Source organism: Bison bison, unplaced genomic scaffold (genome assembly GCF_000754665.1).
Source record: "Bison bison bison isolate TAMUID 2011002044 unplaced genomic scaffold, Bison_UMD1.0 scf7180017864318, whole genome shotgun sequence".
Taxonomy (NCBI): Eukaryota; Metazoa; Chordata; class Mammalia; order Artiodactyla; family Bovidae; genus Bison; species Bison bison.
The window spans coordinates 220,695-247,811 of NW_011494890.1; the positions used below are offsets into that span (position 1 = coordinate 220,695).

The 27,117-nt window shown below is 35.7% G+C and overlaps 1 long non-coding RNA gene across 5 annotated transcripts in view; it reads left to right on the forward strand.

Annotated features, from left to right (window-relative positions):
• Positions 1-27,117, forward strand: part of LOC104997976 — a 397,981-nt gene that overhangs the window by 6,557 nt on the left and 364,307 nt on the right. For all 5 annotated transcript variants that reach the window (XR_826387.1, XR_826384.1, XR_826385.1 and 2 more), the window contains exon 2: positions 25,330-25,389. This is a non-coding gene — a long non-coding RNA (uncharacterized LOC104997976). The remainder of the gene's footprint in view (positions 1-25,329; positions 25,390-27,117) is intronic.

A 27,117-nucleotide genomic window follows, 5' to 3' on the forward strand; every position in this document is an offset into this window, starting at 1 on the left:
TTTTTTTTTTTTTTTGGTTAGGTTGTTTGTCTTTTTCTCATAGACTTATTGGCATCATTTATTTATTCCATCTGCCTTTCTCCCCACCATAGATCCCTTCACAGAGTGTCTTCTTGAATATAAAGCAAATAAAATCAGTTTTATCCCTTCTTTTTATATACAGTATTTTAAACCATGCTTTGGTTGTGTAATATACTATGGAGTTATTTCAAGAAATGTAAGAAACTGTGTTGCAAACTGTGAGGGATGAACACGTGAACACAATACACAGTATACCCATTGAGAACTTGGTTTTGCATGTGACTTTAAGAGAATTATAAAGCATTACAGGAATTTAGAGAGAAGATATTTATGTTCCCATTGAAAAATTTATATTCTTCAAAACAGTTGAGAATTATGTATTAGGAAATATGATTTATTCCTACTTTTAACCCAGCATTTTAAATATTACATTTTCTATACCTGTGGAAAGTTTGCAAATTGTAATTAAAGAAAACATATATTAAGGGCCTACTATATATCAACTGTGACAAGTACTAGTGAAGATGTAAGAATGAACAAAGCAGATAATCCTCGAATTCATGGGAGGTGGAGCCTGAGAGGTAAATGACAACGAGGGAAGAGTGTATACAGTGTAAAACAGACATTCATCGACAGAACACCTAGATGTCAGGCTGAAGTATGTTTGAGAAGTAAGGACAGCCAAATAGACATGGGGAAGGCTCCAGGCAAAGGACAGATGCACAATATTATGAGTTTGAGAAACTGCTAGAAGCTTAAATTGGATAGAGTAGAATTTTAGGGATGATGAGTGGTTGAGAAGAAACTACAGAGATTAGTACTGGCTCAGTTTTGAACAGCCTAGTTTGGATTTTACCCTAAGTGCACTAGAGACCCGTTTAAAGAGTTTAATATGGCTGCCCATTTGTCAGATATTGTCTTAGTTTGATAGAAACATATCCTGAGAGATGAATGATAGTGAAAACCATAACAATTGATATATTTCTCAAGAAATTACATAATCTGACTACTATAGTTAATTAGAGGGTTCAAAAGAAGGTTTCAAATTATGTGTTAATGAGCAATGTTTACATGCTTTCTCTTTCACACACACACACATATGTATATATGATTATATGTGTGTGTGTGTGTGTGTGCATGCGTGTGCATGCATGCATGCATGCTCACTCAGTTGTATCCGACTTGCAACCTCATGAATCGTAGCCCGCCAGGCTCCAATGTCCAGACAACTATACTGTAATGAGTTGCCATTTCCTACTCCAGGGGAACTTCCTGACCCAGGGATCAAACCCACATCTCCACCATCTCCTTTATTGGCAGGCAGATCCTTTACCACTGAGCCACCTGGGAAGCCCATATACATATACATATATATATATGTATATATGTGTATATGTGTATAAAATCCTCATTAAATTACAAAACTTGTCATTGACTAAAAAATTTAAGAATCACTAAGTTAAACTAAGAACAGTAGTTGATTTTTCAGTTATAGAAACAGATGGAAATCCTGCCATTTGCAACGAGATGGATGAATCCTGAGAGTATTATAGTAAGTGAAATGTCAAAGAGAGAAAGATAAATGCTGTATGATTTTGCTTATATGTGAAATCTAAAAACCAAACTTATAAAAACAGGTAACAGATTGGTGGTTGCCAGACGTAAGGGGAAGGGAGAGGGGGAAATAAATGAAGGTGATTAAAAGGTACAAACTTCCAGTTATAAAATAGATAAATCTTGGGTTGTAATGTATTGCATGTGGACCATAGTTAACAATATTGCATATTTGAAAGTTGTTATGAGAGTAGACTTTACAGCTTCTCATTACAAGAAAAAAATTGTTAAATACATGAGGTGATGAATATTAAGTAAGCATTGTGGTAATCATTTCACAGTGTATACTTACATATATTATATCATTATTTTGGAGCTTCCCTGTAACTCAAATGGTAAAGAACTTGCCTGCAATACAGGAAACCTGGGTTCGAATCCTGGGTCAGGAAGATCCTCTGGAGAAGGGAATGGCAACCCACTACAGCATTCTTGCCTGGAGAATCCCATGGACAGAGAAGCCTGGTGAGCTACATTCCATGGAGTTGCAAAGAATTGGACACGACTGAGTCTAACACTACTACTATGTTGCATGTCTTAAATTTATAAAATGTTATATGTCAGTTATATTTCAGTAAAATTGGAGTGAAAAAAAAAGACAAAAAAAAAAAACCCCTGTAGTTGGCCAGAAAAAACCCTTGAGAAAATCAGTACTTAAGGAACAGATAGAGAAGGAGAAGTTCAAAAGGAAATAAAGAATGACCAGAAAAATAGCAGAGAGAATCATAGAAGCCTAGTGTGTTAAACACTTGGTAGTTAAAAGAAAAGGATTCCAATATTAAGTTCCTCAAATAAAATAAAACTTTATTCTCTGACCCTGTAAGCCAGTCCATGTATGCCAGGGGGCCACTCTGCTCTTCCAGGTTACTCAGGAACCTAGGAAGAGAGAAGAACCAAAGTGCAGAGGCAGCATCCTGTCCCTAAGTTGAAGACAGCCTAGAAACTAGATATGATATTCTGCTCTGTTCTACTCACCTAAATTTAGTCACACAGCCATGGCTAGAAGCAAGAAAACTGGGAAATGTAGTTTCCACTTGGGTGGCCATGTGATTAGAAAGAGAGGAAGAATGAATTTTGGGAGAATAACCAGCGGTTACTTCGCCAACATTTTAAGTTAAAAAAACACTTCGTGATTAGAAAGTGATATGTGTGTGCATGTGTGTGTGTGTGTGTGTGTGTACCTAGTTAATATATTTATTGAGCAATTTTTCTATTTGGTCATTATATTATGTGATAAAAGTGAAAGTTGCTCAGTCATGACCAACTCTGTGACCCCATGGACTGTAACCTGCCAGGCTCCTCTGCCCATGGAATTCTCCAGGCCAGAATACTGCAGTGGGTAGCTGTTCCTTTCTCCAGGGGATCTCCCCAATCCAGGGATCGAACCCAGGTCTCCAGGATTGCAGGCAGATTCTTTACCAGCTGAGCCACCAGGGAAGTGCCCCCGACTATGTGATAAGATTATAGCCATGTCAAAGAAATTCACTACCAAGTAGTTTATATTCTAGAAAGAAAAGATAGATTGAACGAATTAACAAATAAATGTTTGTGGCATAATATTAGAAAGTAATAAGTCCTAAGAAGAAAAAGATAGAAGTGCTATTTTCAGATACAACAGCCAGGGAACATCTATTATGCTAAAAATTGAAAAGGGTCCTTTGAAAGACAAAATATCGAGATCTCTCTCTTTAGGGAAAAATTCATAGTTGAGTTGAAAGTCTTGAATATTGGTTGAAAAAGGATGAGGAAAGTTGCTAATTAGGAGATTCAGAGTTAAAGGAGAGTTATCTTTTTAAGGATTTGGTGGAGAAAATTGACCATGATTATAGCCTAAAGAGAAAATGCATGTAGAGATGAAGTTGTTGCAGGTGCTAGTGCTAGAACAACAGGCATGATTGATGGGCACAAGTGCAAACAGTTCAAGTAGGATGACCTCATTTTTTCTCAAGAATCAGGAAAGCTACTGAGAATGAGAGTTGTGTGGATTGGGTCAGTTTCTTGAGAAGAATTATATAAGTGTAGAGTTGCTGCATATCTGAAAAATCTAAGTCTAAGAGATAAGTGTGTCATGGGATTGACTCTGTGTTTGGATTACTCAGGATGTGGCTGATAGGCTAGATATTAGTAGTAGTGTTAGCCACTCAGTCATGTCTCTTTGCCACCCCGTACACTGTAGTCCGCCATGCCTGTCTGTCCATGAAATTCTCCAGGCAAGAATACTACAGTGTGCTTCCATTTCCTTCTCCAAGTAGGCTAGGTAAGAGAGGTCATAACGAGAGTGGTTTAAGTCAGGGAGCCCCAACTCTGGGATCTAATACCTGATGATCTTAGGTAGAGGTGATATAATAATAATAGGAATAAAGTGTACAGTGAGTGTAACGTACTGTAATCATCCTGAAACCATCCCCCTACCCCAGTCCATGGGAAAGTTGTCTTCCATGAAAAAGGTCCCTGGTGCCAAAAAAGTTGGGGACTACTAATTTAAGTGATGAAGCATAATGTCTATTCCAATGACAAAAGGAACGGTTTCCTTCAGGAGAGAAGAACTAGATAACCACATGAGTTCGAGATCAATCCTGAGTTTGTAGAGTGACTGAGAAATGTATTTCAGGTTATTTTTTATATTAACAGGTTTTATATTTTTATATTAACATCTTTCTTTTATATTAACTTGATGTTCAGAATTCCAAATTTTTAATTTAGCTGACTTCCTCATTTTTTATGTGTTTGTGTGTTATATAGAATTGTAAATTCACTGTCCAAGTTATGAAATCATGAAGACAAGTCATAAAACTATTAAGAAATTAAAACCATTAAGTGAACACCTATTGAGTTGGCATTTGGTTTTTCTTTAACTAATATGCTGGACCCTGGTAGAAATACTGTTTTTATTTCATGGAACAACTAAGGAAATAGAAACTACTAGGAAAAACATGTAGTTTATAAGCTACTTATTAATTTTCTAAATGTTTAGCATCTTACGTGTCATCATCTATATTCCATTAATCCATAGATTAAATCATACAGTAGACAGCCCTTCTTGGCAGGTGTGTTTTTCTTGGCAAGTTGATTCTGTTTTTCCATGTTTTGTCCTTTTTGTCTGGATATTTTCATATGCCTACCTACACTCCATCTTTTTATCAAAAATGACACCAATATAGAGAAATCATGGCCAAGCCTATGAGGATTTTTGCCTTTTGAAGGTAATACCTTGACATTATGACATTGTGGCATTTTCTTTCAAGCCTTTAAATTTATTTTTATAAAACTATTCATAGTTTCTGTTAATTTTCTAGTTCACAGATTAATCCAAGATATACCTAATTTAGCTTTTTTGAGGTATTGTTGTTGTTTACTCGTCTCCAAGCAAGATCATCCTTCTTGTGTTCTGTTGTTCAGTCATGTCTGATTCTTTGTGACTCCATGGACTGTGGCCCACCATGCTCGTCTGTCCATGAAATTCTCCAGGCAAGAATACTGGAGTGGGTTGCCATTTCCTCCTTCAGGGAATCTTCTCAACCCAAGGATCGAACCCACATCTCTTGTGTCTCCTGCATTGGCAGGCAGATTCTTTACCATTGAGCCACCTGGGAAGCCTAGTTTTTACTTTTCCATGAAATATATTTATTGGTTTGTCTTTCCTGTAAGTGCGCAAGTGTCTGTATGATTTTGCCTTTCAGTTGCATTAACCCATTTTTTTGACTTTTTTTTTGGGAGATAAGGCTGATTTCTGCATTTACATCTTATAATTCGTTACTTTGAAGTGCAATGCCTTTTTGCCTTCAGATCTCCACACAATCTTTCATTACTCTTTCATATTGCCATTTCTTAGTGCTTTAAGTTTCTCCTACACTACTTATTCCCCATTGCTAACACAGTCCACCCTTCAGCAGAATTTCACTCCAATTTCTGTGAAATATCTCCCTCAATAAAGAAGAGGTAAATATGTCAACCTCAAAACTAAATATGGTATTCTTTGACATCAGTATTTTCCATGTTAAATTCAGATATCTCATATACACCAATAATTGGTTTTCTTATTGTTCTCACCTTCTCAATCAATATTTTCTTGTCAGTCAGATGCAAATTAGTAGGATTAGATTTCATATGTTCTTGAAGGGAGGATATCACAACGCAATGTAGGAAGAGTTTTACAATCAATATTCATTTGTACTGTTTATGCACTAGAAATTACATAGGGGAAAATGTCACAGGAATATGGCTCAAAACATCCAGGTTTAGAACACGTTAATCAACATTTAGAATTCTTTTTTCCTGTGGATAGAAAAAATGATCAATGCTTATTAAATGTTATTAACCTTTTAATCACTGTTATGCATTTAGCAAATCAATGTAATTATCTATTGGATGATTAGAAATGACGAGTTTGAAACAGAAATTTAGAAAAGCACATTGATGCTTGATACACATGCACAGACATGGGCATGTAGATTGATAGACATGCATTATGGAATGCTGTATTATTTTATCTGTGTAAATTACTGAAATACTTTGAATTGGATTCAGATAAAATGAATTCTGAGTTGAAAATTTCAGCAGACACAACTAAAAATGAGGAACCAAAGGCATAGTCTTTACAATTTTGTTTTTAAAAAATTGATGAATCATGAACCATGTAACTTCAAAATAATGCTAACCTTTAGGAAAATTTGAGGAATTGACTTCCTCTAGTGCCTTTAGATTCAAGGGATTTGATTTTTTAAATAGGGTAAAATTGCACATATCATACATTTTGGAATATAACATATATAGACAGTTAGACACTAGACTCGGGACTTCCTGGGTGGCTCAGAGGTAAAGAATCCCCCTGCCAATGCAGGAAACTCGGTTTCAATTCCTGGGTCAGGAAGATACCCTAGAGAAGGAAATGGCAAACCACTCCAGTGTTCTTGCCTGGGAAATCCCATGGACAGAAGAGCCTGGCAGGCTACACTCCTTGGGGTCACAAAGAGTCAGACAGGACTGAGGAAATGAACATCAGCAATAAACACATCAATTAAAGATAACTAAGACAGTGCTGCCTCCTCTCAAAAAGTTCTTGCCTCATTTTAGTTCACTTCATTTTGCAGAAAGTGTAACTATTATTTATAATGCTACTTACTATATCCCATTTCTTTTTAGTGTTTTCAAATAATCACTATTGAGCTAGATTAGCTCTTTTGGGGATTAGCCTAAATGCTTTAACTTTTTTACAGGGAAGAATGCTACATGTTGTGAATCAGCAGTTCAGGAACAGACTAGCTACATTCCCCGTTTGTCTCCAGCCACTCTGGCAGGTGCTTTGAGATCCACAGAAAAATATCTGAGGATAAATCCCACTCACAAGTAGTACAGTGACATTTACTAATTTAAGTAACAGTTTTTTTGACACTTTATAGAAAAGGCAGAATATAAAGACTCTTTTAGAACATGAAGTGTTATCAAATGAATGCTATGGAAATAAATAGCAAAGCAAAAACATTCTGAAAGACTTGATAATAATCATTGTGTAAGAGCAAAGCATCTGCTAGGCCTTGAGTGATGGAAAGGATTGACACATATGGCTACAGATTTAAAAGTCTAGCCAAATGGATTCAGTACTAGTGGGAAGGTCTATGGACCAATTCCATGTAGATGTAGCAATTCCTAGAAGAGTAAGTATGTCCAAATGGAGAAACTTTGTGATCCAAGTAATAGCACAGGGGTGGGTTCAACACTGGAGAAAAGATGTGATGGCCATTCTACTCAAAGCAGGGTCATTCCAGCAAGTCTATCCAAAAATAAGATCATTGCCACCATGATTTGTTATTTTCCACTGTAATAATTAGATGATCAGTCAGCAGTCTTAGGCTCATAAGCCCACATGTGCTGAAGTAGTAGATAAAACCCCAGCATCTTAGAAGTTTAGAACTTACAGCAGAGTCCATGATGGTATTTTTGGGCACCTTTCTGCTCAGGATCCTTTCTCTTGCAGGTCCACTGATATCAACTCCCACAGCCTCAAATTATGAGTTCACACATAAGAGGATGGTACAGCTCTGGTGGGGAAGTGTTGTGCGTTGATCCTACCCACACTCTGAGTTCTTCAGAACTCAGCCACATGACCATACTTTGCTCAAGTGAATCTGGGAAATATGGTCTATCTGTGTCCCTGAAACAAAAACCTGAACCACTTATTCAAATAACATGTTTCTTTTGTAATTACAAATCTTCAAGTCAGGTACTGTGGAGAACACCTTTATGAATAAGACATACTTTCTGCCTTCAAATTCTTAGGTAGAACTATACATAAATAAACGTTAGTGTGAGGCCAGATGTATTAGGTTCTGTATTAGAGGGATAAAGTGTCTCTTACAAAGGAAAAACTCCCTGTAAGAGGCAAGGCTCGAGCAGAACTTGAAGCATAGGTGGGGGCTCACCACCAGGCAGCTGTGGAGAGCATGAACACTGACACGATAGCCGGTAGTTGTCACACAGCCTGCTGGGTGTAGAGAGAAAGATGTCTGGAAGACACTTGGGGATGACAATGTAACAGACCCTAAACACTCTGTTAGGCTTCTTGGATGGCTCAGATGATAAAGAATCTGCCTGCAATGCAGGAGACCTGGGTTCAATCCCTGGGTCAGGAAGATTGCCTGGAAAAGGAAATGACCACCCGCTCCAGGATTTTTGACCGGAGAAATCCATGGACAGAGGAGCCTTCAGTCCATGGGGTCACAGAGTCAGCCACGACTGAGCAACTAACGCTTTCACTTTCACTTTTAACACAGTATTTATAGCTCAAGAGTCATTGCAAAATCCGCAGCATATGCTTAAGAAAGAAAGCAGTGTTCAGAATATGTTAGTATGAAAAGAAATTAACAAAGAGTAACAAGGAGCTACTTGAATTAAGGCAGTGGGAATGGAAATGAGAGAACAGTTAATGCAAAAACATTTGAAAAAGTGGATTTGAGGTTGTTTGTGTTGGTGAGTAAATCTAGAGATTTTTGCATTCCACTAACAGAATGTTCTTGATGGTTAATCCTTGGGAATTATTTGAAGAGTTCAAAGAGCACTTTTGGTTGAGCTCATTAGCTAAGGGACTGGTAACAGCTGCCAAAGCAGGAACTTTTTCGGGGTTTGAGCAATGACATCTCTGGAGGCCTTGAACTTGAGAAGAGCAACAGAGATATCTAAGTTCTATTGTACTCACAAATTACCATATTTTGAAAAACAATTTCAAACAATATTAATGTGTAATTAAAATAGAAGTGTGTTATTTGGATAAGTCATTCAAATTTTTCTTTCAGGGTCACAGATAGATCACATTTCCCAGATTCACCTGAGCAAAATATGGCCATTTGGCTGAGTTCTGTAAAACAGAGTGTGAGTCGAATCTATGTACAGTGGTTCACATTGTTAAATCCTCCCATGTATGAACTCATAATTGAAAAACAATTTCATAACAAGAAATAATACAAGTTAGATCCCCTTCCATCCTTTCAGCCCTAAGCAAATATATTTCTTTTATTTCTAAGTACCTTCCCTCGACCAAATTCTCATACCACATTCTCTTCTAGACTTACTGTCAGAATATAGATAGTTTCAAAATTATGCAGAAAGGTAATTAACTTTAGAGAGTTTGAAGTCTCCATGAGTTCTTTTACTTGGTGATACTTGGTGAAGAACAGGGTAGGAATTCAGTTCTTCTCAAGTGGCACATGAAGTCTCCTCTGGATGTTCAAGAATATTCATTACTTAAAATGCTCTCCAGGAATGAGTGTTTTGAGGGCCACTTCTCCCCATTTCTTATGATGCAAGTATTTAAATGTTTGAGAAGTAATATAGCCTCTTGAACTCCCATTAGACCTGCTAGCAATAATTTACCAGATGTAAAGATCAAAAACTGTTGGTGGAGAATATTTGAAGCCTGGTTTCCAGGTGCTGTACTCTAAGAAAAATTTTCTATTAGCTACTGAAAATTGTACTCCTCCTAGAAGATAGCCTAATCCTTGTTAAGGTCAAAACAGAAGATCTTCGTCAATTCCTGCAGAGAAGAGGTAACAAAGTTTAGATGACAACCATGGCATTATAATTAATGTGTAACTTTTAGACCGATAATTTACTTTAAAATTACTCCAACTTTCAGTGAAATCATCTTACTTCCATTAAGCAAATTTTATGCTACATTTAAAATAAGTTGTAACTACCAATTGGAAATAGAGTACAGTAGCAAAATTCAAATGAAAGTGCATTAATTATAATAAAAGTTTGTATCTCATAATACATTTTTCAAATGGTTTCAGTTACAATAATGGTTAGCATTTATGAATTCTTAAAATGCTTTGATCTAATGTGTAGTTTTCCATTTACTAATGGATACATTTTTAAAATTAATTGATTTTTTATTGAAGGATAATTGCTTTACAGAATTTTGCTGTTTTCTGTCAAACCTCAACATGAATCAGCCATAGGTATTCATAAACCCCCTCCCCTTTTGAAACTTCCTCCCATCTCCCTCCCCACACCTCTAGGTTGATTAGCCAACGGGAATTTGCTGTATGGCTCAGGATACTAATGGATACATTTTCAAAACTGAAAAGAGGGCAGGATATCCTAAAAGTGTCTGAGATTACATTTGTTCCTTCCTGTTCATTGATGGTATTCTTTTGGTAAAGTGTGTGGAAAAAGACTGATTAGTTATCAGAAAATATGGGTTTAGCTTAGGTTATTCTCTGATTGACCATAAAATTTGTCTGAGTTCTTAGTTTTCGTCTATGATAACCACTCTATCCCCTGCATAGAGTTATTTTGAGGACAAAATTATGTTTCAGCATACATAGAGAAAGGTATGAAGTACTCTTGGGTCTCTCCAGTATTTTTATACTATTGGCATATCTCAGCTGACTTCATCCCCATGTCCTACGTTGTCTCTTTTGGTCGTTCAAAGCTCTGTAAAGTAGTCTTTGAGCCCAGACTACCAGTCTAAGTTTTCACCACCTGGGAGAATGAGACAGTTGATACATTTCTGTAAAGTAAAATACTGGATCAGTGATAAGGACAAAGAAAGAAAGGAATTGTATTCTATAGTTGGTTTCTGCCATAGGATTTTTATTTTTCCCATATTGCAATTATTAGTATATCATACCACTCTACTTAAACCCATCCATTAATGTTTTATAAATCTCTTGGCGTTTGATTTTTTTATTTCTTCAAGGTTATCTTATTAATCTGTGATTTGAGGATTAGGTTGAAAATGTTTGATAATTAGGCATTCTTCTTGAAGTTTGTTTGCTTGAGTTAAAACTACAGTTAAGAATACTTCTTTTTTTTTTTTTTCCTGATAAAATAAAGGCTGACTCCCACTTACTTTTAAATAATATGCAATTGAAGGGAAAAAAATGTTTTCCTTGTTGATTCATTTTAGGGTTGGTTGTTCCTTATGACAATTTCTCCAACCTTGTAGGATCGTACTGCAGAAGGACCTTTTAGGATACTTATTACTTAAAGAAACAAAAATTTTAAAAAGATAGAAAGTGAGAAGTGAAAACATTGGGGGCTAAGTTTGTGTGTATAATAACTGGATAAATCCTTTGGTGAAGTACACTGGGTAGTTATGGTATTTGATATATAAAATATAGTGAATTTCATATTGGCATGATTTTAATAGGCCAAAATATTTATGATTAAACAAAGCATTTCCCAATTAAGAATTATGGGCATATTTGAAGTAAGAGTAGTTAAACTTTGTCAAGTGTCTCAAAAGTACACAAGGATTTGGTAGATAATCAGTCAAAATATTAGTTACAATGAATGAATACATGTAACAGTGTGTATTTGGTTTGTTTTGTTTGTTTTCCTGTCTTTTTACAACTCCTTTAATAGGTAGGATTTATCTTCTGGTTCTTTTAAGAGTAGGATTTTCATTCACCTGTACTTTTTTTCCAAAGAGAAAAACCTTAAGTTTTTAGAAAATGTGCATAGAAAATATTAAGCATTTTAGCAATTCTTGTAATTTTTACCTTGCTTGTCAAAAGCAGTAATATTGCCATCATTCAGTGGCTACAATAATGTTGACAATTCACAGGCTTTTAAGAACAAGTGCATTATTCAGGGGAAATTTACAAATGACTGTTCATTCCCCCAGACTGCTAAAACAAAGCAAAATTAATTTTACGTCTTACAGATCTAAGGTAACTGTCTGCAGCTTAATAAGTATGAGAAAGAAGATGAACTGAAAGGCAGGAAATACAATCTAGTGGTCAAATTTGTGCAGTTATGGAGGAAATTTCCAACGGAAATGGTGGAAGTACTGGCATACAAGGACTTTGGATAAGTGAAAATTCTGCTGGACAAAGGACTGAATTACAATTAGTAAGAATTTAATATTGCTCTAAGAAGGAATGCCTCTCTTGTCACTTATACTTATCTAATGAGTAGATTTCCAAGCTGAAACTTTGACATTTTGCTGTCAGTTATAAGTAAGTTGGGCAAATCAAGGTATGGGAATTGGACATATACAGTAAAGTATTTTCTCCCTGCTAGGATTTAGTTGCTTATGACCATGTAGCAGAATACCTAGAGGTCCTTTGTTCCAGAAACACTGAGGACATAGGAGATGTTCAGCAAATGCATGTGATTAGTTAAATAGAATTGTAAATATGTAGCTAGTGCAATCTTAAATCATGTTAGGATAAGAACATGTTTGGTTTAGTGAAACAGATTTAGTCACATTACAAAGTTCTAGAAATGACAACTTAAAATGTTTCTTTTAAATTTGTAGAAATTAAAAAAAAACATGGCAGGCTAGAAATGATGGGATGATAACTGAGATTTTACTATAGCAAGATTTAGCTAAGCAGCTGTTGAGATTGGATAATGGTATGTGAGTTTTCTCATCAGGTCTGTAACACATTTCCCCTAATACAGATTAAGAGTGCCTGGATAAATTATAATTATCCCTGTGGCTTTTGCATAATATAATTAAGTCTTGCCTAATGCAGGGTACTTTCATTAAGTGAAAATTGATGTTTAAAAAGGATGGAAATATCTACAAGATCAGTTGAACTAAGGACAGAAATGTTGGCACTCATAACAGTGATGAAAATTAAAAAAAAAGAAATCCTGTGTATTTTTGTTATATGGAGTTTTCAGAACGCAGAGTCTTGTTTATGTGACAGGCACATGAAGGATGGTTTCAATTAGGCTGACCCTGCTCAAGGCTGAGCTTGTGCACCAGGTGTCCAGACCACAGAATGGAAAATGCAATCTTTGTCTGCTTTACTTAAATACAGTACTGAGATCAGCCTGTCTTTTAAGTGCCTGATTGCTATTTAATTACAGAGAATTTCTCTTTAAAAGAGCAACCCAACAATAACAGAAAAAACAATACAGCACTCATTTCAGAGCCTCCTGCACCTTCCCATCATGTGGGAAGAGTGTGATATATCTAATAACTTTATACTGCTGGGTTTATTAAGTGGTAATCATTATCTGTTTTATAAAAGCTGTCTTTAAAATAGCTAATGGGAGTATTTCTGTTGACCAATAAGTGCCAACTAAAACTATGAATGCAAAGTAATCATGTTCATTCTTATGATAGTTTTATATATGGGTTTTAAGAGTTACAGTCATGTGGTAAAAAGACTGTTAATTTAGAGTGAACAAAGGTGAATTCAAATTCCAGCTCTGAAATGGTGACTTGCTATTTCTAAGCAAGTTTGTTAACTTCTCTAAGCCTAGATTTATCATCATTAAAATGAGGCCAATAATTCCTACCCTGGTGGGCTGTTGAGAGAGTTAAGTGAGTTGATTTACGTGAACCACCATCTTAAGAATGTTTTGATTAAATCTGATTTTAAGAAATAACTCACAAGAAATCTCTCAAAGGAGGGAATATGAAATAGACTAAATGATACTTTTCAGGAAAGTACTGCATTTGAAACTATGTTTATAAGATTATGAATTTATATTTAATTATAGAATAATAGTTTCCTCTTCTTTTTATCTCCTTTAAGTGAATTATTTAGCTTTCTCTTCTCTAACACTCTGAAAGGCAAATATTTTTCAATGTTTATATCATAATTCTAAAAGAATTTCTCAATGTTTACTTAAGTCATTTTCAGAAGATTTAGAAAAGTTTTTTTTTTCCTTTTTCATTATGTTTCACATCTAGTATTTCTGCATTTATTTTATTAATTGATTTTGAATAACCTGGCACATGGGTCCATTTCCTTGCCCTTACTTTTTGGAAATAAGGACTGGCCTAGATATGTCAGTGATTAATAGAGTCCAGATGTTTATATTACTAGATCTTTCCTTCGATACTATTTAATAAAAGGCAAAATATGAAGCTGCCAATTGACAAACCATGAGATCCCTTTTATCTCTTCTTCACCATCTAGCCCCTCTAGCACAGCCATGAAAAATAGATCCTTAAGATGTGGCTGAAAAAAAAAGTGTGAGGACTCGATGGTAGCATAAATTTGTTCATTGAAACTTTTTGAACCTTTACCATTTTATTTCCTATCAGAAGTTACAGTAATATAGACATAACACTAATATTTATTTTTCTACTGTTCTGCATTTATTCAGATCATTCCATGAGAATGATTAATAGGATAAGTTAGTAAAGTGATAAAAAGGGAAAGAAGACCCATATCTTACAGGTATTTTATTTTATAGTATGACAATAGATAAAAAAATGGATGGTTAAATACGAACAAATGACAAACACATGGCAAACTATTATCAGAAATGAAGAACTATTTTTCTTTTCAGTAGGTTTTGTACTTAGTCTAGTAAGATTAAACATTCTTTTTGAAGTAAATTGTTTTACCTTTTAAAAGTGCCTTATTGCTGAATAGTGAATTAAGATGAACTTAATGTCACTAAAAAAATTTTTTTTTAATCCGTGCTGCACTTAAAGTGCAGTTTTATTTAATAAATTGTCATCCTTAACAAAAAACCTGTTGTTTTATTAACCAGTTGTCTTTACTTACTGTATAAATTAAGTTGGTATGTGTTAAAGAACTGAGATCATCAAAATTTAGTTGAGGGAATCAAAGAATTATTGGAGGAAGTATTTTCATTATAGTTTTGAAACACATTTTATGAGTGACTCTTTAACCCTTTACACTAGGTGTTTTCATTCTTTTCATTACTATTATTCCTATTTGGAGGTTGGGAAACAGGCTGAGAAACGGCAAGTCTGGTTTCTCAGAGTCAGCTTTCCAAGCCTAGTGATCTTTGTAACTACACCCCAAAGGGGCAAGTGTTCTAAGAAAAACTAAATCCAGTCCTTTTTCAATCTGATATCTACCAGAAATTCTTACTGCCTTAAGAATTTTTCTTGGGTTGAAGAACTTACAATTACTGATAGTCTTTCACTAGACTTGTTCTTGAGGCATGTTGCTTACGAACAAAGCTGAATTAATATTTCCAGGATAATAAAATAAATAGCTTGTAAGTACATAAGTCCACTACATTTACATAGTATGGATAAATCACAATATATTAAAATGTTCTCATATTGTTAGATGTTTATATTGTTTCCTCTACTTCATTATTTCTAACAATCAATCCTGTAAGAAATACCAGTGTTTCTGCCTTCTTTTGCAGAAATGGGATTGTTAGTTAGGCTGAATTTTAAAATTATCCTTCAACAATTTTCTTGACAGTATATACTTCTATCAACAATGTCTTAAAGTCTTACTATTAAGAGAAAATGCAGGACATAGCTCAATATATATAATTAATCATGCGTGTATGCTCAGTCACTTTAGTTGTGTCTGACTCTTGGCAAGCCTATGGAATGTAGCCCACTAGGCTCCTCAGTCCATAGCATTCTCCAGTCAAGAGTACTGAAGTGGGTTTGCCGTGCCCTCTTCTGGGGGATCTTCCTGACCCAGGAATCAAACCCATGTCTTCTCCATTGCAGGCAGATTCTTTATTGCTGAGCTACTGGGAAAGCCAATAATTAATCATATGTATGTTAAAAACCACATATGTAATTGTGTAACATAACGACTGATGTGCATGAAGCTCTTACTTCTGAGGAACGGAATAAAATTGAAGAAAAATAGGAAGGGAAATTTTTATATTAAATACATACATATTGTCGAACCTTTTATAATTAACATGAGTTTATATACTGTATGTATTTTAAAAATTGAAATAGAAACTCAAATATAATTAATATAGTGGTGCAAAGTAAATTTCAGAGCTTAATATGATGGCATTCAGATTCAAAACTGTCTGGGTATATTTTTGGTCTGAGGTTCCTCATATGTACTAGCACATAAACTTATTTTTGTAGGTAAAAATGGTAAAATAATAAAGCTATCTCAGTTTCCAGAACAAATCATTTCCATCTGTACCCCTGGATAAGTGTATTTCTGACTCGACCACATGAATAACATTACATATGTTTTTAAAAATCACTGTTTGCTGAAGACCTGAAGCAATTCACTTCACAACCACTGCTTTGCCTATGGTTGGCTTTGGCAATAAGAAACAAGACAGCTAATGCAATTTTAAGCTGTAACTAAAGATAGCACCAATTGGATTTAAGCTGAATATGCAGTTTATTTCAGTTGCTTTCCTTCTCCCTAAACCCTGATGTTCAAAGTTTAACTTGGAGTTGTTTTCTCAAGTTTAGCTATAGCCAAAGTCCACGAAATAGCTTATGTCTGTCAACAGTTGACCTAATAGACTTGTCCTGTGTTGACATTTTGTTCTTTTCGTGTTAGACTCTTTATGGTAGGTACATGATTGTCAGCGAACTATATATTAAAATGGTCTAAGGAAATAAGTCATGGGGAGTTTTAACCAATATTTAGGAATATTAGAGTTTTTTTAGTAGGATTTTGGGAGAAAGCATTTGTTCAGTAATTAATTCATTATTTCTCTTTAGTGATTTCTGAATAGCATCAATTATTTATTGAATACTGATCATGTCAGTAGGGTTATCAAGAAAAGACCAGTAGAGTGAAGTTAGAGGCATGGAATCAATGGATTCCATAAAATATATGGGGAATTAGTATAAACAGAATTAAAATAACCAAGAAGAATCCCTTCTACCAGGGCAATCAGGGGATACTCATTTAAGTGGAGAAACTCCAGCAGAATCTGGATGGATAGAGAGATGATTCATGGGTAGAGATGGGGCCATATTTTTGATATGATGAAATTTGAGAGGAGGAAAAAAAAATCAACATCTGATATATGCTACTGCTAGAGTAGGTAATAGGGTTTGGTGAGAGATATGCAGTGGTTGAAAAAAAAAAAAAATCTTCCTGCTAATGCAGGAGATGTAAAAATCTTGGGTTTGATCTCTGGGTTGGAAAGATGCCCTGGAGAATAGAATGGCACTCTACTCCAGTGTTCTTGCCTGTAAAATTCCATGGGCAGAGGAGCCTGGTGGACTACAGTCCATAGGGTGGCAAAGAATTTAACACAACTGAACACATAGTATTTCATGAATGAAGGTTGGCTTCCCTGATAGCTCAAATGGTAAAGAATCTGCTTGCAATGCAGGAGTCTCAGAAGATGCAGGTTCAATCCCTGGGCTGGGAAGAACCCCTGGATGAGGAATAGCAACCCACTCCGGTATTCTTGCCTGGGAAATTCCATGGAGAGAGGAGCCTGGTGGGCTACAGTACAAGGGGTTACAGAGAGTCAGACATGACTGAGCATGCACATGCATTGACATTGGCAAGAATGAAGATAAGAATGTAAAGGAGGGCTCAGATCTTGAAAGTGATTAGAAGCCATGCTGAAGTCCACAGGTTTTTCCTTTGGGTGGTAAAGGCCTTTTAAAGGGTTTTCAACCAGAGACCAACTGTTCTGTACAATTTCAAAAGAGACCTTTGGAGTCGATGCAGAGGGGAAATAGAGGAAGCAAATAAGAAAAAAATTAAACGTTTCTTTCAGGTCATATTGATACATGAAATAAGGCCAGAGTACATTGGGATGTAAAGAACTGATGCGCACAGGACATGTTAATGAAGTAGAGTTGACAAGAGTGGGTCAGTGATAACACTTGGAAGATGTAGAAATGCAGAAGTAAGGTTGATTCTCAAGCAAATCACCAGACAATGAGTAGACAGTGATGCTACCCACCAATATGAATAGGAGGGAAGGTCTGGAAGTGAAAGTAAAGAGTTCAGGGTTCAGACATGCTTTGTTTGAAGTATAAACAGGACTGCCATTTGGAGATGCCAAGTAACCAGTTGAATATGTGGGCCCACAGACTTGAAAATAGGAGAGGATTAAAGAAATAAATTTGTTTGTCATAAGCAATTAAAATGTGGAGTGTTAATATTACTCACGGTGAAGTACTGAGAAGAGAAAGAATAAAATTAGCAGTAGTGATGTGCAGAAACATCACATTTAAGTGAAGAAGAAGCTAGTAACGACTCTTGCCAAAATAATCCATAAGGTGTTAAAGTTAAGAGTTTCTTGGGAATGTTTGTGAGTTCAGTTTCAGTAATGCAGTGAAGTAGAAACATCCACTCAGTAGTATAAAAGAATTAAAAATAAATGGTAAAGTTCAAATGGACAAGTTCATTCTCTTTTTTTGAGGAACTTAGCTGTGAAAGGGAGGAGAAGACATTAAATAAAAGGTTCACAGGGTAGAGAAATGTATTGCCTGTCAAAATAGGAGATATATTAATATTATTAATGCTTTGTGGGAAATGAGCTGGTAGAGCAAGGGGTTGAAAATCTATAGACGATATGGAATTACTCAAGAAACACCTCAACATGATCCAGCAGAAATAAGAATCTGGTTCTCATCCTCATTATCAAGGAAACTGTGGTTGATGTAGCCGAAATTATGATATTTGACAGAACATCTTGTTTTCCATGACTTATATAACAAGTATTTTTAAACCTACATAGTCAAATGGCCAAAATAGTAGTCTTCCCTCCCATTCTCCTTCTGCTCCACTATGTACAAGTATGTCTGTCTCTTCCTAGACCTGTTTTTAAAAAAAAAAAAAAAAACACTAAAGTCTACCCCATTGCTCAAGCCAAAAACCTGAGTCATCCTTGCTTCTCAACAAAGATAGTTCTCCAATAATGTCCTCTGCATCTGCTTCTTTCATTTAGACTAATGCCTTGGGGTTGAAAGCATCAGTACATTATATTTGCACTATAAGTAATCTTCTAACTTTCTCTCTCTTTCTCTAGAACCTCCTGCCCCAACTTTTGCATCTGTTTTCCACTTGAAAGTGAAGTCGCTCAGTCGTGTCCTTGAAAGTGAAGTCGCTCAGTCGTGTCCTTGAAAGTGAAGTCACTCAGTCGTGTCCGACTCTTTGTGACACCGTGGACTGTAGCCCACCAGGCTCCTCCGTCCATGGGATTCTACAGGAAAGAATACTGGAGTGGGTTGTCATTTCCTTCTCCAGGAGATCTTCCCGACCCAGGGATTGAACCCAGGTCTCCCGCATTGCGGGAAGATGCTTTAACCTCTGAGCCACCAGGGAAGCCCACTTAGCAGCCAGAATAATGCTATTGAAATTTAATCAAATCATGTTATTCTGTGGCTCAGTCTCTCCTTAACTCATAGTGGGCATGAGTAAATGATGACTACAAGAATCATTACTAGAATTTTCCTTCTCCTTTCTCTTTTAGTGTCCTTTTTCCCTGGTGACTCAGACAGTAAAGAATCTGCCTGCAAGGCAGGAGACTTGGGTTCCATCGTTGGGTCAGGAAGATACTCCGGAGAATGAAATGGCTACCCGCTCCAGTATTCTTGCTTGGAGAATACCATGGATAGAGGAGGCTGGTGGGCTATAGACCGTGGGGTTTCAGAGAGTCAGACACAACTGAGTGATTAATAATTTAACCTTCTTTCCTTTGACTCTATCCAGTAAAGATATTATTAAAAGGAATTGATCATCTTATTTCAAACATATAGTAATCAATAAACTTGTGGCAAACAGAGTTAGTGTCAATGTGGCTTGTTTCTGTCATAAACACTTGGACCCTAGTTAATCTCTTCTTTGAATGAATTAGAGTGAAGTATTATTTCTATCACCTGTGTTTTATTGTACTCTCCAATTCCTAGTCATAAGTAAGATAATACTTGATGATCTTTCATATTGTTTTTCTAATCAGATAATGGATAATGTCAAGTTCAGTTCAGTTTAGTCCCTCAGTAGTGTCTGACTCTTTGCAACCACATGGACTGCAGCACACCAGGCTTCCCTGTCCATCACCAACTCCCAGAGCTTGCTCAAACTCATGTCCATCGAGTTGGTGATGCCATCCAACCATCTCATCCTCTATCATCCCCTTCTCCTCATGACTTTAATCTTTCCCAGAATTAGGGTATTTCCAATGAGTCATTTTTTTTGCATCAGATGGCCAAAGTATTGGAGTTTCAGCTTCAGCATCAGTCCTTCCAAAGAATATTCAGAACTGATTTCCTTTGGGATTGACTGGTTGGAACTCCTTGCAGTCCAAGGGACTTTCAAGAGTCTTCTCCAACACCACAGTTAAAAAGCATCAATTCTTCAATACTCAGCTTTCTTTGTAGTCCAAATCTCATATCCATACATGACTACTGGAAAAAACATAGGTTTGACTAGATGTAATGTCTCTGCTTTTTAATATGCTGTCTAGGTTGGTCATAGCTTTTCTTCCAAGGAGCAAGCATCTTTTAGTTTCATAGCTGCAGTCACCATCTGCAGTGATTTTGGAGCCCCCCAAAATAAAGTCTCTCGCTGTTTCCATTGTTTCCCCATCTATTAGACATGCAGTGATGGGACCAGATGCCATGATCTTAGTTTTCTGAATGTTGAGCTTTAAGCCAAATTTTTCACTCTCCTCTTTCATTTTCATCAAGAGGCTCTTTAGTTCTTTGCTTTCTGCCATAAGGGTGGTGTCATCTGCGTACCTGAGGTTATTGTTATTTCTCCCAGCAATCTTGATTCCAGCTTGTGCTTCATCCAGCCTTGCATTTTGCATGATGCATTTTGCATATAAGTTGAATAAGCAGGATGACAATATACAGCCTTGACATACTCCTTTTCTGATTTGGGACCAGTCTGTTGTTCCATGTCCAGTTCTAACTGTTGTTTCCTGACCTGCATGCAAATTTCTCAGGAGACAGTTCAGGTGGTCTGGTATTTTCATCTCTAAGAATTTTCCAAAGTTTGTTGTGATCCACACAGTCAAAGGCTTTGGCATAGTCAATAAGTCAGAAGTAAATGTTTTTCTGGAACTCTCTTGCTTTTTCAATGATCCAATGGGTGTTGGCAATTTGATCTCTGGTTCCTTTGCCTTTTCTAAATCCAGCTTGAACATCTGGAAGTTCATGGTTGACGTACTGTTGAAGCCTGACTTGTAGAATTTTGAGCATTACTTTGCTAGTGTGTGAGATGAGTGCAATTGTGTGGTAGTTTGAACATTCTTTGGCATTTCCTTTCTTGGGATTGGAATGAAAATTGACCTTTTCCAGTCCTATGGCCACTGCTGAGTTTTCCAAATTTGCTGGAAATATCAAAGTATGCACCATTTGTGTCAAAGATATAAAGAATGAAATTTTTAAGTACAGAAATAAATAGACCAAAAGAGAGACACTGATATTTTGAAAAGTTCAAGTCTTGCAACTAAGATTTATATAATGGCAGGTATTAGAAATAAGAGCATAACATAGGACAGTAAGTTCTGACTTTTTTTTAGGAAAATGTTTTTCTTAGTCCTCCTGCACTAAACTTGATTGTAAAAGAAGAAGGCACTTCAGAAGACTCTGTAGGAATCTCATCTACTGGAAAAAGATTACTGCAAGGAAGGTAGGGTGGAGTTGGTCAAAGACAATGGGTACAAATCTTGGTCATGCAATTTCTTATGGTTCTTAAATGTCATAATTCTGGAAAGATAATATAATTTTATTATTAATATATATTATTTCAAAAAATTCATTTTATGTTCAATATATATTCAGTATATTTGATTAATAATCTTGTGTTAATTTTAAGTGTGCAGCAAAGGGATTCAGTTATACATATACATACATTTATTCTTTTTCATATTCTTTTCTCATGTAAGTTATTACAGAATATTGAGTTGAGTTCCCTGTGCTATATAGTAGGTCACTCTTATCTATTTATATATAAATTTATATATTTTGTATATGTTAAACCCAAATTCAGTTTAGTTCAATTCAGTCGCTCAGTGGTGTCCAACTCCTTGTGACCCCATGAACCGCAGCACACCAGGCCTCCTTGTCCATCACCAAGTCCTGGAGTTTACCTAAACTCATGTCCATTGAGTTGCCATCTAACCATCTCATCCTCTGTTGACCCCTTCTCCTTCTGCCCTCAATCTTCAGCATCAGGTGGCCAAAATATTGGAGTTTCAGCTTTAACATCTGTCCTTCCAATGAACACCCAGGACTGATCTTTAGGATGGATTGATTAGATCTCCTTGCAGTCCAAGGGACTCTCAAGAGTCTTCTCCAACACCACAGTTCAAAAGCATCAATTCTTTGGAACTCAGCTTTCTTTATAGTCCAACTCTCACATCAACACATGACTACTGGAAAAACCATAGCCTTGGCTAGACGGATCTTTGTTGACAAAGTAACGTCTCTGCTTTTGTCTAGGTTGGTCATAACTTTCCTTCCAAGGAGTAAGTGTCTTTTAATTTCATGGCTGCAATCACCATCTGCAGTGAGTTTGGAGCCCAGAAAAATAAACCCAGCCACTGTTTCCACTTTTCCCCCATCTATTTGCCATGAAGTGATGGGACTGGATGCCATGATCTTAATTTTCTGAATGTTAAGCTTTAGGCCAACTTTTTCACTCTCCTCTTTCACTTTCATCAAGAGGCTCTTCAGTTCTTCTTCACTTTCTGCCATAATGATGGTGTCATCTGCATATCTGAAGTTATTGATGTTTCTCCTGGCAATATTGATTCCAGCTTATGCTTCCTCCAGCCCAAATTAAGGGCTTGTAATTAAAATAGTATCTTTAAATGATGGAGCTGGTCACTAAAAGCAGAAACTACCAGTTTCAAGTTCAGACATATCTAGTGAATATATAGATTCATTACACATGTAATAATCTATACTATTATAGGGTTTCCCTGTTTGTGCAGTGGTAGAAAATCCACCTGGAATGCAAGTGATGTGGGTTCAGTCTGTGGATCAGAAAGATCTCCCAGAAAAGGAAATGGCAACACCCTCCAGAATTCTTGCCTGGGAAATCACATGGACTGAGGAGCCTGGTTGGCTACAGTACATTGGGTCACAAAAGAGTTGGATACAACATAGCAACTAAACAACAACAACTATAATATATACTAGCACTTAATTTTTGTGATATCTGTCATAAAACGCCCCTTAAAAACTAGTACTAGTAATAAGGGTTATTAACTTGATTATACTATCAATAATCAAATATGTGACTATGGGCCACCCTCTGGTCATCTCTTCTTTAAAACGAAGGGAACAAGTCTCCCCAGGCTTCCTCTGATGGGTCTATTCTACAATTTGATTTTTTTTTTTTGAATGAAGTGATTCACTAATTCAGTATGCTGCTGCTGCTAAGTCATGTCAGTCTTGTCCGACCCTGTGTGACCCCATAGACGGCAGCCCACCAAGCTCCAGTCCCTGGGATTCTCCAGGCAAGAACACTGGAGTGGGTTGCCATTTCCTCTCCATTGCATGAAAGTGAAAAGTGAAAGTGAAGTCGCTCAGTCATGTCCGACTCTTCGAGACTCCTTGGACTGTAGCCTACTGAATGTCATATTAAGGGAGTCTACAGGGAATGGGAGCATTAACTGGTAAAGCAGAAGCATTGCTAATGGACCTGAGACAGTAGCCACAGCCAGAGACTGTGCTGCCTATATCAAGGGAACCTAACCAATAATCATTTTATATTTACTAAACATTCTGTATATCTCTGTATCATTTTAATTTACAGAACTGTAGTTTCAGGCTGAACTTGAGCTCATGTTTTGTATGTTATTTGGGGTTCTTTGTTTACATTTCTAAAGTCAGCAAGATAAAACAACTACACAGAAAAGTGTTAATAGTTACATAATATCTTATTGGTAGGAGGTATGAAAATAAAGGCATGAGAAAGGTGCTTTAGTAGTCTAAAAATTCAGTCTTTTATGTTTAAACTATGTCATCCTATTTTGCAAATGCCTGCTCTAAGCACAACACTGAACTCATCCCTAAATATGAAACAGTAGTTAAGAAATTATTTGCAAAACAGATCTCAAGGTCTTTATTTTGTTCTTCCATGTGGAATCTATTTACTCATTTGCACATGTGGAACTTCTCATCTCTACAGCATGCTTGAAAGCTTCACACTGAGTCTGAAAGTTGAGACAGATTTGGATCAGTAAGCAAATTAAAGATTCGCTTCAAAACATTCAATAGAAAAAAAATGTGTTCCTTTCAGTTTTTGAGGATTTATCTTTGCACAAAATATCTATCTACACATCAAAGACATTTAGATGTTTAGCTAAGTATTTTGTGGGCTGAAAAAGGAATATTCATTGGAAAGCAAGCTTGCCTCACAATAGAATTGTATTCTAAAATCTTGTTTGTATTTACATTCTGTATTTTATATGGATGGAATAATTTCACAAAGGCATGTCCTTTACCTGTCTTGTTCATATCCAGTGCTCCATTCAGTTCCTGGTATATATCAGAGTCTTAATAAATGTTTTGAAATAATACCATGGAAAAAAGATAAGCTAAAGCCTTGAGTTTAGCATTTGATCATTAGTACTGCCTCTAAACTAAGATTTTAGCCAAACTATTCCACCTTCATTAGGTCTCATTTTCCTTATCTTTTAAAAATAAGGATTTTTTTGATTGATGAGTAGTCTGGTTATGTAAAAGTACTTAGCAATTATAATATATATCTGAATAATCTTGTAATATATATCTGAATAATCTTATAATCCCTCGAAGAAGGCAATGGCACCCCACTCCAGTACTCTTGCCTGGAAAATCCCATGGACGGAGGAGCCTGGTGGGCTGCAGTCCATGGGGTCGCTAAGAGTCGGACAGGACTGAGCGACTTCCCTTTCACTTTTCACTTTCATGCATTGGAGAAGGAAATGGCGACCCACTCCAGTGTTCTTGCCTGGAGAATCCCAGACACAGGGGAGCCTGGTGGGCTGCCGTCTATGGGATCGCACAGAGTCGGACACGACTGAAACGACTTAGCAGCAGCAGCAGCAGCAATCTTGTAATCCCTACCTTAAAATAAATATTTTTCTATAGATGGTAAAATTTGTAAATTTATCAGTTAGGTCATCTAGTACATGGATTAAAAATTTCATGATATAGATTTGTCTTATCACACTAAAGCATCATAATGCAATTTTATCCCACAGAAAGTTTGCATTGGAAAATAAGAACATAGTGGTACAATCTCTTAACTTTGAGAGAAGTACCAAGTTAGAGTCAGAATGAATTATTCCTTTTTTCTGCTGTGTGGTTCTGTAGGTTGAGGTTGAGAGCAGGCAGGCTGGAAAAGTGCACTAGGGTGAATGAAAGGTGGTATGTTAATAAATAAATGGGCATACTTCCCAAGTTTAGACAATACTCATATTAAATGAGAATTCTAAGTCTGGATGTATCCTTGTGGAAATCTAGAACAGATATGAGTCAGATATCATATGGGATTAATATGTTATAAAATAATATATAAAGTATTGATCCTCCTGAATCACTCTCATTTTCAGGTCATTAGGAATTTTGTTGGGATAATCCTCCAAATGAATTAGAAGCATTCTATTCAAATGGTAAGTAGAACTACTTGTTACATTACCATTTTTCATCTGTAATTAATATAATTTTCTGAGTATTAAAATGAGAAATATTAATTACTATTCTTCACTCATATTTTGAATCATTTTTAAAGGAGAATTATGAAAGAACTTTCTTTTATTTTTTAAATTATCATGCTGGAATGAAAATATATGCCTTGTAAACTTAGGGAGTATTTATGACAGTCTTCTAAAAACTGGAATAAAGTTAGTGCCTGGAAATTAATAGATCTGCTATAAGCAAATATAGATAGGTAGGACTATTTGTAGAAATATACGTATAAAATTCTCTTTCCACATAATTATGTTTCTTCTTTTTTTTAATTTAATTTTATTTTTAAACTTTACATAATTGTATTAGTTTTGCTTCTTATATTGAAATTGTAAAATATGATTTATGGACTTCAACAGATGCGTAATTTACTAAAAATGATATTGAATTCTGTACATTTTTACATCTGAGTACATTGGTCTAAAGTTACTTTGTTATCATTAAGAGTTATTTCATCAGGTTTTGAGATGAGATAAGTGAAGCCATTATTATTCTTGTTTAGTTTAGAAGCAATTTGCCAGAAACTGAGGACTATCATCCTTAAAACTTGCTGCTAAAGTGTGTGGTAATCATGGTGTTTGCCAGATGGGCTCTCAGTGTTCTCACACTATTGAAATAAGGGAGGTGTCCAAAATACAGCTAATTCTACATCTGACCTCGTGGCACAGGAAAGTGCTTTACAATTTTGTTTATTGTATTTTCTCATTACATATATTTACCATGGACAGATATTAAATGAAAACCAATTCAAATAAGAACAAAGCAACCATATTCTTACCACCTATACATTACCAGTTAACCCTTCAAATATACTGGTGAATGTTTTTAGTATGTGAACACACAATTTTTTGCAGCAATTTGAAAAATGAAAGTGATAGCAGGATACAATTTAGCTTCACCCTATTTGCCCCCAAATGACTCTGCAACCTGAGTTTGAATCACTCGTTCTCTCTCTCTCTGCATGACATTGGGTACATTCTTTACCCTCTCTGGGCCTTTCTTTCCTTATAGGAAAAATAATAATCTATACCTAGTTGATGAGGTTCTCTTGAAGACTAAGCAAGTAAATAGAAATAAAGTGCTTAGAACAGTGCTCAGTTGTTTCAAAATTATCCATTGATTTTTATTTTTATTTTCTGAAAAGTCAGATAAATAATGTAAATTTGTGCTTTTTTTTTTTGTATCCTGATACCTTATTTAAGCTCTTTATTTATTGTAATTACCTTTCTGTTGGTTCTTTTGTGTTTTCACTCTGAAAATAATTTTATCTTCAAAAAGAAATTGCTGATAGATAATTTTTGTTTTTAATGTTCAACACTTTTAAATTTTGAGTTCACCATGCAAATTTTCTTGACTACAGCTTTCAGTTCAATGCTAAATAGTGATAAATAACTTCTTCCTAGTTTTATTGGGGATGACGCTCTTGATGATCATTTAAGTATGATGTTGACTAAGTTTTATTCTTTTTCATGTTAGGAAGTTATCATTTTATTAGTGAGCTAGATTATCAGAAATTTCTGTTGATGCTTTAGATACACAGATATCATTTGAATCTGTTGAGGTGATGATTTCATTTTCCTCTCTCACTAATTTTAAGTATTCTTTGAATAGCTGGAAGCTTATTCTTTTATACATACTTTAATTCAATGTTT